The 20,222-nt window shown below is 43.7% G+C and overlaps 1 protein-coding gene across 4 annotated transcripts in view; it reads left to right on the forward strand.

Annotated features, from left to right (window-relative positions):
• The first annotated feature begins 18,090 nt into the window (after positions 1 to 18,090).
• ATP2B2 (ATPase plasma membrane Ca2+ transporting 2) overlaps positions 18,091 to 20,222 on the forward strand; it is a 403,583-nt gene continuing 401,451 nt past the window's right edge. For all 4 annotated transcript variants that reach the window (XM_054281065.1, XM_054281062.1, XM_054281063.1 and 1 more), the window contains exon 1: positions 18,091 to 18,174. The gene's annotated coding sequence lies outside the window, so the exon portion shown is untranslated. The remainder of the gene's footprint in view (positions 18,175 to 20,222) is intronic.

The following is a 20,222-nucleotide window of genomic DNA, read 5'->3' on the forward strand; positions in this document are numbered from 1 at the left end:
CTTTTGCTTCCCTGACTTCAGAGTATTTTGCTTCCTCAGGATTTCTGAAGGAGAGACCTCTTAGAGCTCCCTATGGATCAGGAGCAGCCAGAGCCACCTGAGATGTGACAGTGCTGAGCACCAGTGGCTGTTTGCATTGTGCTGCTGACAGGTTTGGGGGCTTGTTTTGATGCAGAAGCAGTTTCAGACTGAAAACAGTTGGGATTTTAGTTTTTGTAGCTTGTCAGTGTTTCAGTGTTCACTCCTGTACCTGCTGGAAGGAAGGGGAAGGCAGAGCCCCCCTTTGGCAGTGCTGGGGTGTTTCTGCCTGGTTCAGCTGGAGCTTTGAGCACACCTGGGGGTTCTGCACCTCCCTGGGGCAGGCAGAGTGAGCCCTGGCTGTGCTGGGAGCAGCAGGACACACACTGCAAACAGTGGAGCAGCAGCCTGGCAGAGCAGAGGCTTCTGAGCACCTTTTTCCATGGTTGTGTGAGTTTCATCTTTACACTAGGAGCAAAACCCAGAGCTGGTTCATGATAACTCTGTGTTAGCTGGAATAACTATCAATAGCTGTTCTGTGTAACTCCTGCACTGGTGGACTGGACCAAAATTGTAAAGACTCTTTGAAGTGAACCAACTTCCTGGCATGCAGCTTACACAAAATTATTTTATCAGTATTAAAAATGGCTGTGCCTCCTGAATCACTGGCCTGTTCAGGTTAATGAATACTGGATGTTGCCCTCTACCTTTACCTGGAAGTCAGCTGGGTTTTAGTGACACAGTGACATGGAAATCCAATTTGTATTGGTTTGTGGGGTTTCTTTGTCACATCAAAAATGTCCAGGTTTCATCTTCTGTGAAAGCAAGATTGCTGTTTCTAAAGTAACTTTGCTTTATTCTTGATGGAGAATAAAGGGAGATGGTAAATGATTGCAACCTAACCTCATTCTTAATGACTCAGTCTAAGGTCACAACACTGCTTGCATTTTTAAAGAATTATTTGGTATTTAGCATTTTGTCCTGTTTCATCTCACTCTCCTTCCTTCACTGTACACACTTGACCAAGTCACTTTTCCTTTTTCTCCTTTTTTTTTTTTGTATATGTGTGGTTGGTTTTGTCTGTTTGTTTAACTTGGTCTGCTTTCTCTCCACATCAGCACAGTCCTCATGGGTTGTGAGGACAGAAACCCAGGTGTGCTCCAGCCTGCTCACATCACAAGGATGGAAATGCCCATGGATGCTCTTTCTGTGTGGTAGGATCAGTAGAAACTGGCAGAGGGGAAAATTCAATATACTTAGGACATGTAATGGAAGAGCAAGACCAGAGCTGATCAGAGGACACTGCTGGAAATGCTTCTGGGTCCATTAACTTTACATCAACATTTACATCAACATAAGTAGCATATAATTAAAAAAAAATTGGAGATAGAATTAGGGTTTAATTTTCCTTTCAGGTGCCACTTGTTACATGGCTGTGGTCTCTTACCTGCACAGCCATGAACGTTAGGAACAGGCTGTGACCCATTTGGGTGATCTTGTGCTGTCTCTACCTTCCTTCTCCACATCCATTTTTAGTATTCCTTTTTTTATTCTTCTGGATAATATCTAATCATTGCATGAGAGAATTTATCTCTTGGGATCTTGAAGGGGGGGAATGTTTCCTAGTAATTTTTTTATTGAGGTTTCTTAATGCACTTCTATAACATTATCTAGGTTGGGCTAATAATAGTCTCTTGGCTTGATGTGATATTCTTCAGGATTTATGTACCTCAATTAGCTTCCCTCTTAAATAGCTTGTTACACAAATGAGGTCCCAGACCACTGCTGCATGGAGAAACCATGAGCAGGGCACTCCAGAGCTGTGTCACAGCATTTGCTGTCCCTGGAGGAGTTTGGAGCCTTGAATCCTGGTGTTGTTGCCTCTCACCTGGTGGCATTCCAGCTCTCCTCCTGCCTGGAATGTGTGCATCCTGCAGGAGCTGGACTGCTGGGGAGCAGGAGGCACTGACACAACCCAGATCCATTGTTGTATCCAAAAATCCCAGTGCTGCAGCTCAGCAAAATGGGGACATCCCCAAAAACACGTGCACAGGGTTGTGTCCCTGCCCACCAAATCTCTGGGAGCTGCTTTGAGCTCCAAGGGGTTTGTACTGCCCCAATTCCACCAGGCTGGGGTTGTGTTGGCATCCTTGATAAGGGCAGGGCCTGGCTCTGAGCAAGCCTGAGGGCAGGAAATCCTCAGCCTTGGCTGAGCTGAACCAGCAAATTCTGTGACAGGAGAGCAGCAGGGCTAGTCCTGTCAGTGCAGTCCCTGTCACTCCTCAGAGGCCAGCAGTGAGTGAGGCCAGGCTGCTCCAGCCCAGAGTCACCCCCCTGCCTTCCCAGGGTGGGTGCAGCACTCAGAGCTGCATTTCTGCCCTGCCCAGGGTGGGTGCAGCACTCAGAGCTGCATTTCTGCCCTGCCCAGGGTGGGTGCAGCACTCAGAGCTGCATTTCTGCCCTGCCCAGGTGACTGTAGGTGTCCTTCTGCAGGTAACTTCCTGCTCAGAGAGAAGAATGGCTTTAAGGAGAGAAAAAATAAACAGATTTCTCCTCATCCTGCAATGAGTTGAGTGGCAGCTGATCAACCTTTCAGCCCTTTTGCAGCTCAGAATCTTTCTGATTTCTGCCAGCAGCAGCGGAGTTCAGTGTCCTCATCATTACTGGTTAAGCACAGAGCAATTATTCAGTCTGTTAAATAATTTCTTGCTCTTTATGTGATTTCTTACAAGCTGGACTCTTAACACTGATTAAACAGATTGAAAATACACTGTCTGCAGCTGCATTACAAAAAGTGGCCTGCAAAAGAGCCTCAGATAATTTCCTTTCACATCTTTCTTCCACAGCACCATCCACACACAGGAGCAGCTTTACAGGGGGAACACAACTTTGCTGAGTTAATTTTGCTCTTGCTGTGCTGTGAGTGGTGGGCAGCTGGGGTTGGAAGGAGGGACTGTCATCAATTATCTAATGTTTTCCCCAGTTAAAATGTTTATGTAACAAATATAATTATAGCTTTTATGTAATTGAGGGGGGGAAAAGGTTCCTATTTTGGTATGTCTGGATATTTCAGTTAATTTCCAGTCTGTGTCTGTACAAAGTTCTAATTAGGGGGTCACAAAGCTCCTCAGAAGACTTCTGAAGTTCCTTGTAGATGGAATTAAAACTGTTCCTAAAGATATTTAATTTTCAAGACTTTCTTGGGAGTTCTGTAAACACTGTCCTAATTCTGATATTTGTTCTAGTTGTCTTTAGTGTTCAAACCAGTGAAAACAGCTGAAACCTCACAGACAAGCAGAATGTAGCCTGGCAGTTAATATTTGCTGTGTTTGATCAGGTGTGACAGCTGGACAGCTGTGCAGGGGGTGCTGCCATGGGATACCCTTTGTGCTCTGCCTGAAGGGCACAAACATTCTTCTGTTTGCAAGGCAGCAGCTTTGCCGAGGTGAAGACTATCAAAATACAGACCTAGGACGTGTGTTCTGTGATTAATGTGCTGGCAACCCCCAAAATCATGGGATCTTTGGGACTGCATTGCTTCTGGCTGTGTGTGCCAGGCAGGGAAGTGGGAGGAGATGAGGCAACGTGGAAAAATTGAGATCTTAGACTGCAAATCTTGCTGGTGATACAATCTAAACAAGGATGAAGGATCCTGAATATTCCTGAAGGCAGTGTTTGTGAGATGAAAAAGAGAAATTGCTCACTGTGTCAGCTGAATGAGCCAAAAGCCAAGCTCAGGCTCTTGGAAAGCAAGAGCTTTACAGCAAAGGGAGCTGCCATGGATTAGTAATTAAACAAGGACCAGTAATTCCATTTTCTTGCCAAAGAACACAAGTACCAAAAAAAGCAAGTGCTGTGCTGCATAAACAGGATTGTCTGGGAGATGGTGAAGTAATCTTTCCACTCAGTTGCTGATAAGGCTCCTCCTGCAGCCCTGTGTCCAATTTTGGGAGCCCTGCCATGGGGAGGATGTTGAGAATTTGGAGGGAGGCCCGTGAGGAGAATCAGGAATAAAGTCTGGCAAAGATGGCTTGGGAAGGATTGCAAGAGTTGGCATGTTTGTTCTGCAGCAGGGAAGTCTGAGGGTGAGATGGGAGGAGTCTTGCAGTAAATAAATACTAATTGCAAAGAGAATAGTAATGAACAAGTTTTCAAGAGGCTTGCAGTGAAATGGGATGGGAATTTAGGCCACACATGAGGGGAAGCTGCCTAAGAATTAATCCTAGGATGGATGGCCTGAGAGAGTGACAGGGTTTTTCTGACTCACTTTTAAAATTTATTTTGTCACTTAAGGAAACTATGGATTTGCAAAAAAAAAAAAAAAATAATCCTGACAAATTTCAGCCTGACATTAGCTCACCCATAAATATTTGTGAGTACAAGGTAAGAATCTGGTTGTTAGTTCTAAATGTGGTTTTGTTTGGATATCTACAATATTGTGTTGATCACATTGATATCTGAACTCCTCTGTGCACCCTGTGCCATCCTCATCATCCCACTGGATAAACAAGCCACATGTAAAAGTGGATTTTTCTGGTAATATTTGGGTACCTTCAAGATTCTGCCATTCACTTGGTGTTAAACACCATGTAACTTAGACCAGCTCTGTAAGAGGAGTCAAAGTAACAGAAATAAAGCACAGAAAGGGGATTAAAACCCCAGAACAGCACAGATTATTTATTGTTATGAACAAAATTCGGGTAATATTTTTTTTGTGAGAAAAAGTTACAAAAAGGCAGCCAGAGCACTGTAGCTGCCCAAGTTCTTCGTGTTTTGTTATTGTAATCACGGGTCGTTGAGGCTAATCGCTCCTTTTGTATTAGCAGAGCCTCGCCCGAGGCTAAGGTGTTCTTTTCCCAGAAGGGTGAAGAGACCTGAGAAGGTGAGGGGGGCTATGCAAAGTGACTCCAAGACCACAATGCAGCATGGGTCCCCCGGTGTACAGAGAAAACCCCAAAACAACGAGCCACCTAAGAGTTGAGATACTGGAGCGATGTCTGGACGTGAGGAGCCGAGTGCTGAGCCTGCAGAGATGCGGAACACCTTCGGACCCTCTCGCCCTGACCAAGAGAGACGACCCTGGTGGTGAGACCAGGCCGACTGAGTGGGAGGGGTACCATCTGACGGGGATCAGCAGGCCCTAAAGGCTCCCACGAGGATCTGATCCCCAGCTCTGCTCCTTGTGGACAGAGCTGTGCTTATCCTCCTCCTCTGAGTCGCCGTGGGAGAGATGACGGATGCTGCAGACCTGTCGAGCTGCCCAATCCTGAGCTGATCACTTTTAGTAAAAGGCATTAAAAAGGAGAAGAAGTTTCCTGGTCCTGTTTATTTCATTTACTTATTTATTTCTGTGTGTGATGACTGCTTGCCCCAAAGGGCAGTGGAGGGGACAAACCCAAACTGAAGCATTCACCTTATGCTGTAAATCCCTGGATGATCCTGTTAGTTTGTGGACTTGGCAGGAGCTTACTCCTGATCTTAATTCTGCAAATTAATTAGAAAAGTGTCTCAGGTTCCCCTTTTTTAATGATCTTTGTAAAAAATGCCTTTCCCTGCTGCTTTGCCCTCGTCTCAGGGACATAAACTCACAGTTCAATACTAACAGAGGAGATGAGCTGGTAAACAGCCACAGGTGTTTCTATTTCCACCACCTAAAATTAAATTAAGGAGTAATTGAGTATCTCTTTGAGGAAGAAAGTCCCAAAGCAGCTGTGGAGCGTGTGTGCCACAGCCATGGCTGTAAGCACCGGTGCCATGGCACCAGCACATCCCTATTGACTTGCTCCAGCTCTATTGATGGGCAGCACTTGGATTCTTTTCTCACCTCTCTTTGCTGCTCCAATGCCTGAATTTTACAATGCAGAGTTCTGAATCTCAGTTCTACAGAATGCCTTGAACCTCCTTCCCTCTATGGCTGAGCCACTGCCCTGCAAACCTGAGCTTTTGCTTTGATGCCTAAAACCAGAGGCCAGACAGAATTAAGGGAATAAAAAGCAGTTCTGTTTATTGAAGGACCTTCAGGTACATTTAGGGCAGATGAAGCCCCCCAGGGCCTACACCCAAAATGGACCATGTTTCACAGGTTTTTATACTTTTATCAGTTTGGTCCATTTGTACATTAATCTGCCAATCCCAGCTCCAGGTAATGAAGTCATTGAGCCCAAGTTTTCTCCCCCAAAGTCCCTTTTGTTCCCATCTCTGGGCCCTGAGGCAGTGAGGTGTCCTTGATTGCCAGGCCTGGAGAGGAATTGTTGTGTGTGCCCAAAATGGGAAAGCTGCAGCTGACACTGGGTGTGGGGTTTGGAGTGACACACCAAAGAACTGCAGGAGTGCAAATATATGAAAAATAGACAAGCTAAAATGCTAAGGCATCAGCTTTTAGCACTTGTGTATATTAGCCAAAAAACACTGGCTATTTCAGGCTGTACATATTCCAAAGAGATGCCTTCCTTCCCCTGAGGACAACAGCAAAGCACCAGGAACATCCATCATTTTAAAAATGGAAAAACCTACAAAGAGATACTGCAAATAGAGACTTAATGGTCTGTTTCCAAATCCCATTTTGCTGTCGGTACCATCACACACAAGACACAAACTGGGAAGAACAAGAGCTCAGAAAACAGAGCTGCACAAAATTCTCAAATATTTAGTTTGACTTGGATTATTGTGTGAAACTCTGCTTTCAGCTGCTCTCTTGGTGGATGCACAGGCCTGTCTTGGGTAGATGTGATGGATGTGCTGACCTGGGGCTGCACAGCACAGCCCTGAGCATCCCACAGCATTGTTTCCCTGCTCCCTGTTTCTCTGGCTGCACCTGGGAATGTTCTTTGAGCTGCTTCTGGCACACTGGATTTCCATTCCTGCCTTTCCATTCCAATTTCTTGTGTGTGGACTCCAGGGATGCTCACTCAAAGCTTCATTTGCCAAGCAGGACTTGTCTGGGCTGACAAAGAGAGGCACAAACGTTGTCACTTGGTTTTTTTTCTCCCCACCATCAATGACATACTTAGAACTTCTTAAGGCTGGTACTTACTTTCCTTTGCTGTTTTCCAGAAAGGCCTGCTGCAGCTGAGAGTTCAATAATGTGTATTTAGATTTTTAAACATTGAAGTGTCTCCTTGAAGACCAGGCTCTTGGTCTGTCCCAAGGCAATTCCCACTCTCAGATTTCTTTTGTGATGTGCAGAGAAAAAGTTGATAAACTCATTAATTACATCATGCCTAAACAGTGAACTCATTGAGGGGGGAAAAATCCAAACCCAGCATTTCTTTTTAAATGCACTGATTATTTTGTAGGTTTGCATTTTTAGAAGTGAACACAGGAACTTGAAGCCTGTGAGACTTGTCCTGTTTTTCCTTAGCTCAGTAGCAGAGTGCAGGCTGCTGGATCCTCCCAGAGCTGCCATTCAGAGCCTGGATCCAAATTAATCTTTGTTAGATGATGTAAAAACAGCAAGAGGGAAACTGACCCAGGAGTCAGTGGCAGCAGGTTAATTCTTGAATAATTTCCATCACAATAGGAGAGGGAAGGGAAAAGGAGTGAAGTGGTGGCAAAGTGAGAGATTTTCATGCAAGTGTATATAATAAAGAAAAAGGGAAGATAAGAGCACCAAACGCAGAGTGCATGGAGTCTCTTCCTTGCAAGGTTGTCTCCTTAAGCTCCTTTTTTAAGGTATTAAGAGTTGCAAGAGGCCAAAGTAATTTATATGGGGCAATAATATCAAACAGGTTTTATACACCTTTGTAATAACATGCCTAAAGTATTGCCAGTTTAAAGCCTTTTCTTGCATGGAATAATCACTTTGAAAAAATGTATTATTCCCCAGCAGTAAAAGCATGGAAAAGCTGCAACGTGTTATATTAATTCAGACATGACAAGAATAGAGAGCATGATACAAAGAAGTGCATTTGGAGGAATAATTTTTTATAACTGTTGGTCAGACCTACATAAGTTAACCAGGGGTTTATCCTTTGGAAAACAGGAGCTCTGTAATAATGCAACACAACACAGTAATGTGTACAAACAAAGAGACTCTACAGGTGAGGAGACATTAAGTCAAGGAAAATTAATAGTTCCACAAATGAAAAATATTTTAAAATCAAGGATTAAAGGTGAAGGACTTGAGAGCTGTGGTTACTGGTACATGTGTACTTGTCTGAGTGTCATGGATGGTTTTCTGTTCCATAGTCTGTTTTCCCCAGTACAAGAACGGTATTAAAAATCACTTCCCACAGCTTACCTGTAATTACCATTTTGGGAGAAAACCATCTAACATCCTTTATCTTTTCATTGTTTGCATCAATTTGTAAGGAAAACTTAAACCTGACCTGCTTCTGTCAGCTGAGGGTGAACCATTGTCCAGGAGTTCTTAGCAGAACTCAGTTACTGAAGTAACTTCTAAATATTTAATCAAATATTTTATATTAAATATATTATATTAAATGTTTAAATTTGATTAAAATTTTAATTTTATATTAATTATTCTATATTGAATATTAAATATTAATATAATATATTTATTTTCTTTATTAGTTTATACTTTTTAATATTTTATTTAACTTTTTTTCAGGTATTGCTAAAGGAGAATGTGATTTTTTAAAATTCCTTAAACTATTGCCTCTTTCACAAATGGATGAACAGAAGCAACTCTTACCATGGTGTTCCTTGTGGGCATGGAGGGTTGGTTCATGGTGTGTTAGATCATGCACTGTCACGTTCTCCATTGCTACACAAGGACAGGGAATGAAGAATGAATAAAACATTCTCTGTGTGGGGCTGGGATGGGCATTTATTCTGTCCTTGGTATCTTTATTCACTTACTTTTTGCTTTGCCCTGTTAAAATGAGATGTAACCACTGGTGGAAAGGCAAAGTGAGCTGGAGAAGCCTCAGGTTTGTGTGCAAACCATCAACCTGAAAAGGGTCAGAGGGCTGGGGTTTTCCTTCCCCTTTTTTACCTCCTGTCCTGTCCCTGCCCTTTGCCCAGCTATAAAATGCTGCAATATTTCAGAGTCATAATGACAAAAATTGGTATCTGGGAACCTTTGTTTGTCTTTGCTCTTCCCTGTGCAGACCAGGATTTATTGGAGGCTGAGCCTGACAAGGAGCATCTGAACACAGGAGCCCCACTTTGCCATGAACAAGGAGGGTTTACTTGTCTTTGCACACTTCAAACTTGAGTCATGTCCTATAAATACACTGCACATAACGAGGATTTAGGCATGAAACAGTCTGCACTAGTGCTTTAAGAAGCAATTTTATGTTTTTCATACACTTGAAATCCATGCCAGGCTAATCTTGGAGTGCCTGTTCCAGCTTAGCAAGGTCACATCAGTGCTTTGTGCAATCGCACATGTGAGTTGTATGTAACTTTTTATTAACTCCTCAGTGTGCTAAAAACCATGAATAATTCATTTCCCTGCTGTTTTTATCTAACCATATGATAAATGAACAGGAGAGGGGGGAAAAGATGAGAGACTGGTGAAGCTTTGTCATGAATGCCTGGCGCTGAGAAGACACCAGCCCTGCCAGCTCACAGATCCCAGTAAGTTATATAATTAAAGGAATATTAATCTGTACTGAGTACATCTACCTCAACACCCCCTTAGAACTGCAATAATTACTGCTTTAGCAGAGACTCTGATTAATATATGCCAGTGCAGCCCATTAAAAGTAAGTAACGTGTGTATGTAGTCTGAGAGAAGCTTTAGGGAGTAGATGAAGATTTCCTGTTTTTCTTTTTTTTTTGTGTGTGCTTTTTTTTTTTAATTTTATTTTTCTTTGTTTTGTTTTTGCTTTGGTTTTTTTTTTGGTTTTTTTTTTGGTTTTTTTTTTGTTTTTTTGTTTTGTTTTTGGGGTTTTTTTGCTGGGTTATGGAAGGTGGTTGTTTTCTGATGTAGGTTTACTCCTGTAAAATAAAGCAACCTTTTAAAAATATTGTATCTTCATACCTGGGTTTGCTTTCTTTGATCGGAAGTAACTGAATATACCCTTAAGCCTGTTCTCTGTGCATATAGGCAGGTTACAGGATGGGTGTAACCTCTGGGCAGGTGCTCTGTGAGTTGATTTGCTGCCTCATCTAAACCTTGAATATTTGCCTCAGTGCAGAAATTCCTGGATTCCTGGATTTTCCCTACTGAAGCTCCCCTAAGCTGACTCAAATGTGTATTTTCAATTTTGCCAATTGTTGGAGACTAAATGCAGACACAACTAATGAGCATTGGTTTAACCAAGAAATAAACCAGAGACAGGAGAGAACTGAGAGAGGAAACAGAGATAACTTAATTTGCAGGACCAAGGCCTGGCTGCCTCCTTCCTGTGGGAACAGCACAGTCCATCTTTGGGACCTCCCTCTGTGCAAAGAGCTCAGAAAGGAAAAAGGCTGGAGAAACCAGAGCTGCTGGGGGGAAAGTGATGGTGCCTATCCCAGACAGAAACAAACGATGGAGCTGCAAAGGGGGAGGATTTCTGAAGGGATTTCTGAAAGAGCCAGGGAGTTTTCAGTGTGAGCAGTCACCCCAGAGCTGTTCTGGTCAGTGCTCATGGGAAGCCCACCCACCAGGAGCTTTTCAAAGGCTGTCCCAGCTTTTGTTTTCCAGCACATCCCAGCTCAGTCCTCTGCTGAGCTCCAGGATTCCTGAGCATAACTGGGACACTGCCTGTGAGCAGGAACATTTGTGATTCCACATTCAGGAGAGATGGGACGTCAGGTTTATTTCTTTCATTTTAAATTCTCCTACTCAATCAAAAATTGTTTATTTTGGTAGAGAGTTTTAAATGGTAATATGATACGTAAAAGTGATGTTTGCCTCATTAGGAAGTGTTTGTGAGTGAGGACAAAGCCTGGGAGTGAGAGCAGCCCAGCAGGACAAGACCATTTGCACTGAAGCCTGAACCATTCCTATATATATAAAAAATAAATAAACTGATTTTAAAAAAATCAGATATTAATATATATTACATATTATATATTATATATTATATATTACATATTATATATAATAGTGTATTATATATGCTACATAAGATATTATATATTATATTAATATATAATATATAATATATATTATGATATATTAAATGGATATTATACCTAATTAATACATAGACTATATAAATACATAAATAATTATATATTTATAAAATATAAATATGCACTACAATAGAAATATATGCACATGCATATATATGCATATATAATTTTAAATATATATAAAAATAATAAAAACAATCCCATTGTAAGAGAATAACACTTCTCCCAAGAACTTGTTTGTCCTGGGATTTCACTTACATATAGCAAAAAGTTTAAACCATTTCTAAGAGGTAATTAAATCTGAAAATTTCAGGGTCTGGGGGAACATTTTTGTACAACGCACTGGCATTCTGTGTCAAACACTATTCCCAAGGTAATTTTGATCCAATTATCACTGGGAAACACCAAAGATAAGGGAGGATTTTCAAGATCAAGAAGTCTGCAGAAACACAGACCACTCCAGAAAAGTATTTTAAAATAAAATTCATCCCAATGTTTATCCATGGCTAATTAAAAGTTGTGTAGAAAGTTATACTGAGAGAAAAACTGTTGTTGAGATGCACTTTGTCAGTATATTGTTGTTGACAAAGTTCAGGTTTAAAGCTTTAAATGACAATTTTAATAGTTACAGGAATAAGAAAGAATCAGAATTTATTGGCTGAGAAAAAAAAGCAAGTAGTTTTTAACTGGGAGTAGTTTTTTGTCTAAAGGCTCTAGATCAATATAAATCAATATGTTGCTGAAATGCTATAATACAGAAGGTTGAATGAAAAATAAGGGAAGGTTTGTAATTCCTCCATCTGTAATGTAATCCACATGCACACTTCTGCCTTTCTGCTGTTTGCACTCATCACTATAATTTATGCCCAGGATCATTAGACAGATATATGGATTTAATTATAAAACAATACGAGAGGTTAATTCTTAATTAATCCTTAAGTGCATAATTTAAGTGTGTAGGCACCTTAAATTCTCTCTGCAGATAATGGAGAGGTGGAAGGGGGGATACTGAAAGAGATCTGGAATTGCCAGCTGGGTGTGCTTATTTCTGTTTTCATTGTTTTTGGTCCGTGAGCACACATAAATATAAACAATATAAATACAAATTATATAAATTTAAGCACAAGTATAGATATGAACATAAACAATATAAATATAAATGTATCCCACTCTTTTCAGAGCTGAAGGCTGCAGGTGAGGCCACACAAATGCAGATCTGTCCTGCTGAGCCATGCAGGGCCTCTGTGCTGCTGTTTAAGGTGAGTTAAACCTCACCAACCCCTGGGACAGCTCAGCCCACAAGGGCTTGGGTAATTCTGGGATTGATTTGGGAGTGCTGCGTGATTGTAGGGTTAATTTGGGGATGTTTTGTACCTGAGTCTGACCTGTTCACCTCACCTCAGGGCTGGCTTGCAGTGGCTGTGAGGAGATCCAAGGTGATTTTTTATAAGATGCAGTGAGAAATAAGCCCTGGGTTCATTAGCAGGAGGTTTGGCCAGGAGCAGGAGAAGTGAAAAAGCAGATTTCACTGGTGATAAATTGCAGAGCAGCCTAACAGCATTGTTAACTTCCTTCTGCAGTGCCATGGCTCTCCTGAGTGCATCCAAGGGCTTCCTGATGGTTTTTCCTGGCATCTGTGGCTTGAAGCAATCACTAAAAATGCATGCTGACAGATCTGCCTTGCCCTGGTGCTGGTGTTAATTAAGACTTGAAGCATGAAAGGTAAGGGAGCTTCCTAAAAAAAGAGCAGAATTGTAATTTACAGCCTTCAGTCCAAAGGAGATACTGTAAATGTTGTAATTCTCCAAGCCAGTGAATTATTCTAACCCAAACAGCAGCAAGTGAAATTTGGGATTTATGAAATTAATCTGAGACCACATCTAGGTTGGTTTGCTTTGCTAAATTCACTTTATTTGCAGCATGAGTTTTATGTTGTTGATAAATATTTTAGGTAATTTTGCATAGTATTTTTTCTGGGAACTTCTGCTGCTACCATTGGTGACAACAAGAATTTAAATCAATTTTATTCTGCTTCCCCTTGGGAAGCTGCTGTAGAAAGCAAGGACTGATTTGTAAATTTATAGGAATGTTGAGACAAATTTGCCAATACTCAGCAGGTTTTCCAGCACTGACCTTTAGTTGCTGCTTTGTTTTCGCTGCTTTGTTTTTTTTAAATTTGATTTTTCTCTTGCTTCTGAAATGCCCTACATCCCATGTCCAAGGATTTAATGCTCTGCCACTTCCAGGATCTTTGGTACTTGCACTAATTTTGCAAACTGGTGTCTATTTCAGTCAATCAGGGTTTTTCTTGGAAAAGAAAGTAAAAGTATTTTTTTTGATAGAAAAATCAAAAAGAGAGGAACATGTTTGAGATTATTTGTGATTATTATGCAATTTGAAGTTGTCTTTTCTGTTCTTTACTGTAAAATAGCAGTGCTATAACTTAACATTTGGTAATTCACCATCTTTTACCTCTCAGTGTTTTCAGAGTTTTTAACACTTGACCATTTTCCCTTGTGTACTTCAATGTTAATAAATAAATAAAACAAAATATCTAAGTTGTTCTCAAAGCAATGTCATCCTTACTAAAGCTTTTACTGTTACCAGCTGATTTCTCACAATAACCTGTGGGATGAGTGGTATATAAAATTTGGGATTTTTTTACAGCAGTCTTGCTGCATCACTTAAGAGGATTGTCCAGGTGTGTGGCAGAAAGGTTTGGATATTGCAAAAAGCTCTTTTGCACAATTTACCCTCTGTATGTAAAAGAACTGTGTGACTGCTAGAGAGTGCAGGGGTCAAAAATGTTATCCTGTCCCCTTTTATATACATATAATTAGCAGATTATGACAAACCAAGTCAGATTATGCATCTGGCAAAACTAATTTTTGGCCCTTTCAGAAAATATATAATTATAATATCATGTTGTCATTATCCACCAGATTTTTTCTGATTCTTTTGTTGTGATGGCTTCAGGTGGAATGGTCAGGGTTTTAAATTTAATTTTAAAAAGTTTAGAGTAAAGGTGTTGTGGACACCTTCATCCATTGAGTTCTAAATGAGGGAGATTTTAAATTTAATTTTAATTTTTTTTTTTTTTAGAATAAAGGTGTTGTGGACACCTCCATCCATTGAGTTCTAAATGTGGGAGAAAATGGCCTTTTATGCTGTTCCTGCTTTTGGTTGCAAGATCATCAACTTTATGTCATGTTTAACAAATTAAAGCTTGAGAATTTCTTCTGCCAGGCAAGCCCCAGATTTGTTTTGATGTTTGTTAGCACTGATAGAGAAATCCATTGGTAACTTCTAGTCAGTTTTATTTCTGGCAGAGTCAGCAGTACCAGGAGCCTGGGAGCTCTGTGTGTGACCTGAGGAATTGCTGAGCATCAGGTGGAAGTGGAAATGTCTCTGCTTTTTGTGGGGCTGGAGCTGGGCCACAGCAAGGTCATTTCATGTGAGTGCAAACAAAATGTGCCCTTTGCACTTGACCCTTTTTGCTTTGATACTGAATTAGAACAGCAAAAGAATGGATCCAGAATATCCCAGTATACCTAATAATCCTCTGGTCAAGCTGTATTTTTTCCAAACAAAGCAGAGGCCATGTTTTTGTTATCTTCTCCTGTTGAAACATTAAATGCAAAAATCAGTTTCCTCACGCTGGTTGCTACAAGACATCATGGCAGTATCACAGAGTGTTTCACTGACACAGCCTTTGTCTGGCATTACTTTGGCTCTCAAAACCAGCAGATATTTAGGGCTGCTTGGCTTTTCACTGGCAGGCTGGTGTGAGGGTGTGAAATTACTGCAGGAGATCTCACTGGCGATTCACAGGGATACATTTTCTACTCTATCAGATGCTGGACTCGTGCCACGCTTTGGTGGCATTTGATACCATGGGAGTTTTTCCTCAATAGAAGCCATGGCTGGGCCTGAACATTCTGGTCATGAAATGTCCCAATTTGTTGGAAAAGCCCCAATGAAATGTCCCAATTTGTTGGAAAAGCTCCAGTTTGGTGGCTGGGAGTGCAGTGTGGGCGCCCCAAATGTCCTCCCTGCTGCTCGTGTTTCACTCAGGGCTGGGTCACCACTCCTGGAGGCAGCACCTCTGTGCCTGAAGGGTGAGCACAGCTTTCAGGGCTGCACTTCGCTCTCTTGATGCACAAATTGCTGTTTTTGGCAGATTCAGTGCTCTTCCCTTTCATTCTCAGTGCTGCCTCTTGGCACCAGCAGCAGTTCAAAGATAAACTGTGAGTGCAGGAGGGCTCATGGGATGGAGGATGCTCTGTTTATATGTGGTATCCAGACATCACAGTTGTGTCCTTTCACGCACACATCTAGTTGTAGAAATTTCCCAAAGGAGGCTGAAATACAAATAGCTGCTCCATTCTAATGTAATAGATCCAAAATCCAAGCTGAACTGGCACCCATTGTCACTTCCTTTCTGAAATTTCCTTGAAAATCCTCTCCCGTTTTGTTGGTGTGGAAATTAAGCTGCAGGTTGTGAAAATGATGTGAAGCTAAAACCTGAGAAGAGCTGTCTGAGGTTATTACTGTTATCACTGTTAGGTTATTCAAACTTGAGGCAAGCACAGTGCCAGAGTTTAGTGATTGCATGATCTCTGCTCCTTTACGTTCTTTTGGTGAAGGAGATGACCCCCACTATGCACACATTCCCCACTTAACCAGGAAAATGAGAAGAATTTAAAGGAATCTCTAAGCATCACCTTAGGCGAGAGGAGGTGCAAGGAGTTTAGGGAAAAACACAACACAAACAGTCCTAATCTCTAAAATATAATAAGAAGTGTTACATTTAGTCATTAGTTGATGTTGTTACTGTTAACATCACACTTTAAGTGTTTTTAAAACCTGTATGCAAGAGGTTGAGTTCCTAGAAATGCTGTAGTAACAGGAAAGATGTGCTGAGACCCCTGTCATGTTTATAAAACACATGGGGACAGCTTCTAAAGCTGGCAGAAATGTACAAAATTCTACTTCACTGTCTGTGTGAGGAGAGATTTCCATAGGCAGGAGATGTTGAAATGAAGAAATCTGCTCTGTCCTTCATTGCTTATCAGCAGTGATAAACAGCCAGACACTTCTGCTATTTCACCATGATTGACAAAATCAGTTGTGGGGGCTAAAAACATCTCAAGATGGAGAGGAAGCAAGGAAAGCAATCATTTGTTGTGCTGCTGGTGTTATTAATTCCAGCTGCAGTAGCTGACCTGCTGAGGATGCTCTGATGCGAGAATCACATGATGGAGTCTGTCCTCCTGTGGGAGATTTCAACCCTGAGCTCTGCACTGGGAGCCTGGGGGTTTAACAGGTGGAGCTGGGTGTGGAATTCAGGATTTCTGTGAAAACAGTCTGGGGGATGTCATGTTTTTGTGCAGCACAGAATTGCCAGTGAAATGCATTTGCAGGCAGCTAGTAAGGATGCACATCTAATGCTTTTCAAATGGCACTCCAATCATCTGCTTTAAATGATTAATAAGCACGAGCTGAAAATAGCACTGCATTTACCTAATGTTTGCATGATTATTTTTGTAAACTTTTCATTCAGGCTTTCTCTGCCATCTTTCTAAGCATTGTCAAAACAAAAAAACTGCTGCTTGATTAGTTTTTCTCAGTTGGTTTGATCTTCCTCATGACCCCGGGAAATGTAGCAGGGGAAAACTCCCTCCCTCGTTCACTCTTACTTGACAGTAGACATGTGGTTTAAGATCAGATGAGAAAACCAATCTAGATATTTGCAGAATACTTACAGGTTTCTGATTTTCTTCCAAAGCTGGGAACTGAACTTGGTGAGACCTACAAGTCTGGATTTTGTTAACAAGCTTGTCTGAAAGCCCTACAAATATACTGTAACATCTTCTCCTGGCTTTCAATACGTTTGAAAGAATTTTAAAAGATGTGGAGGGATTTTTACTTTCATGTTGCCTGTCCTACTTTTCCCTTTAGTCCTTGCTGAGATAAGGTTAAAACTGGAATTTAAATGGTGTTAAGGAAGAAGCCAAGATAGTAATCAGAATATAATTAACAGTGTATCATCTGTCAAACAACCAGGGCTGGGCAGCGCTGCTATTCACCAATAGAAAGTGGTGGAATACTTCCAGTTTTCCAAGTAAAATGCTGGTGTTGTTCACTGTAGCAGTCTGCAGGTGCTGTGTGATGTGTGTGCATCCCTCACACCACACAACCCCCACCCCACCTACCAAATACACATTTCTGCTCTTCAAAATCCCCTCTGTCTCTGTTCAGCTTTGGGGGCATTTGGTAACTGGTTTTAACTGTCAAGGTGAAAAGATTATGTGGCACAAGAGAACTGTTATGAAATCTAACTTAAGCCCATGTGTAAAACCAGAACGTGTTGGTTAAATACCCGGCATTAACTCCTCTGGCAGCATTTCAAAGATGCCATCCTCTTTGCAAACAGAACTAGTATCTTCAAATCTAAGTCACGGGGTGGGGTTTTATTACTAATTTTCTAAATCTGGAGTGCTGATGCTCAGTCTGTGCAATGCACATCACCCGTACATCACAATCCCATTTTTTGTACTTCCCCAGGTGCTGCGTCCCAGGGCGGCACTCTCCATCTCTCAGAATCCGCGCCAGGCTTTCCCCTTGAGGTTTTTGCAGAATTCTGTCAGAAAACCGCCGCGTGTTGAGCAAAAATAAAAGCGAGAGGAAGGTGCTGGTGTCAAACGCTCGGTGCTGAACAGACGCGGGGCGCCCCAGAGCCGCGCTCACCTGCGCGCATCCCCCGAGCCCGCGGAGCGGCCGCGCACCTGCAGAGCCCTGAGGGAGCCCTGCGGAGCTCTGAGGGAGCCCTGCGGAGCGGAGCGGGGCGCGGCGCAGCCTCTCCCCGCTGAGGGGAGCCCCAGCCCCGCCGGGGGAGGCTCGGCTCGGCTCCGGCACCTCGCGGGGTGGGGAGAGAGCGGCGCTGCCCGCCCCCCCCGGGGCTTCCCCGCTAAGTGTGACGGAGCCGCCGCCTCCCGGCGCAGCGCAGCGGCCCCGGCGCAGGAGGAGGCGCCGTGCGCGGCCCGAGTCCCCGGGCGCTGCCGCCGGTGAGGGGACAGCGCCGGCCCCGCGCTCCCGGCGGCTCCGCTCCGCTCGCCGGCCCAGGTAGGAGCGGCAGCGGCGCCCCCGGGGCTGCCCCGAGCCGCGGTGACCTTGAGGGGGCGGCGGGAGCGGGGCCGGGGCCGAGCCCATCCCGGCACAGCGGGGCCGGGGTACCGGGATGCGGCCGCAGGATGCGCTCGGGCGGGGATGGAGGCGGCTCCGCGGGGCGGGCGGGCCGGGCAGCGGCTGCGGGAAGCCTCTGCTCTCCGTCCTGACCGAGCCCGGAGGGCTCTTAGAGACGGGAGCGGGTCGGGAGGCGGCGGTGGCCGCGCTGTGCCCCGGGCGGGGGCTGGGAGGCGGCCGTGGAGCCCCGCGCTGCCCCCGCCGCCGCTCACAGAAATATTAATTGGAGAGAGTCATAATGAGGTGTTTGCCCGCAGCCCCGCTCCCCGGCGGGGTGATGGAAGGAGAAACCCTCCCGGGAGCGCCCAGCTCCTGCCGTGCTGCTGAGCTCCGCTGCGGCCGCGCTGGGGCTTTTTGGGTTTTTCTTCTTCTTTTCCACGGGGGGATTTAAATGTTTCGCAAGCAGTAGTTTCCAAAGCCTCGCAGTACTCCAGCGGAGCGTCTGGAGCCGCTGGAAGCCCGAGGAGAAGGCGGCGGGAGGGAACTTTGCCCGCCCAGGTGCCCGGGATGCGGGCTGGGGTGGCCGCTGCAGCCCCGGCCGCCTCCACCTGGGCACGGATGCCGTCAGGATGTGCTTTCCTACCGCCACCCGACAGAATGGGCTCCTCTGCTGAAATCCTGGTGTGGAGACTGTACTGGAAACGTGAAAGGAGGGGCACTGTCTCCGTTCTGTACCTTTGAAAGGCCTCCTGTATTGTAGGCGGAGAAAATCTCTCGTTTGCTGAATTAAACTGTCCTAAAGTTTATTTCTTTCTGTGTATTTCTTGCTGATTCTTTTCTCTCGTGTTTTTTTTTTTTTCCATCTTACTGTTCAGTTTTATCGCATTACACCAACCCGATTCTGTGCTAATACTTTCTTTACTTTCTCTTTAATTAAAGCGTATTTTGTAGTAAAGTGCTATTTGAGAAGCATGGGTACCAAGATAAGGTGCTGGGAAGATAGGCAAGCTGAGAGCAACGTAGAGTAGGGCTTAACTGCTCCCAAAATAAGCTAAAATGTAAGTTTTTAACCTGTGTGAAAGTTGATAGTGCTGTAACTCAACTCCCCAAGAGTAAAAGGGAATCTTTTAAGGAATTCTGAGTGTGGCTGTAGATGCTGCGAGCCCTGGTTACGTAAGCAGTGCTTTGAGCGGCTCTGCACACACACACACTGTCGTGTTCTCAGCAGCACTTTGCTTCTGACCCTGTCCCCTCACCTACATGGGACTGATTTTCATGTGCTGACTCAAACAGGATTCAGCATTTTCACGACTTTTCTGTGGAGAAGAAGTGGTTTGTCTGTGGTATCTTGCTAAGAAAGCAGCTCAGCATTCTCTGCAGTGACTTCATGGTCTGACGTTAAGCTCCGTTTTCAAAGTGAGCATTGCTGCAAGCTCTTCCTAAAGCAAAATAATATGGATTAAATGCTCAGTTTAGTGTCAATATTAACATAGTCACTTTAACACTTTGTGGAATGAAGGCAGGGTATTCTGTTACCTTGAATTCCTATTTGATACCATCACCAGCACTGTCCTTTGCCCACATGCTGTAAATCCAGGACCACAACCCCTTGATTATCCAGGCTGTTGGGTGTGATATTGATCCAAATGTCTGGCACGTCTCTCTGTCCTGTAGGAACACAGTTTGGGGTGATTGGGAGTGGGGCTGTGCCCCATCCTCATCCTCAATGGGCTGCAGCTGTGGCTGTGACCCATCCTCACCCCAATGGGCACAGCTGTGAGCAGCAGGTGAGCAGCATTGAAGGTAACGAGCCAGGGGCACTGCCCAACCAGGGAAGGGAGCAGAGGGCACACAGGTGCAATGCTTTAACACGAGGGGATAAAAGGCTGGGCTAAGAACAAGCGGGGCAGTTACTTGCAGCCTTCTGAAGTGGAATGATGTTACTGTGTGTGGGCAGACCCCTGAAGCCTTCTGAAGTGGTGAGCTGC

Source organism: Melozone crissalis, unplaced genomic scaffold (genome assembly GCF_028551555.1).
Source record: "Melozone crissalis strain CALT ecotype California unplaced genomic scaffold, PUWL_Pcris_2 ptg000029l_1, whole genome shotgun sequence".
Taxonomy (NCBI): domain Eukaryota; kingdom Metazoa; phylum Chordata; class Aves; order Passeriformes; family Passerellidae; genus Melozone; species Melozone crissalis.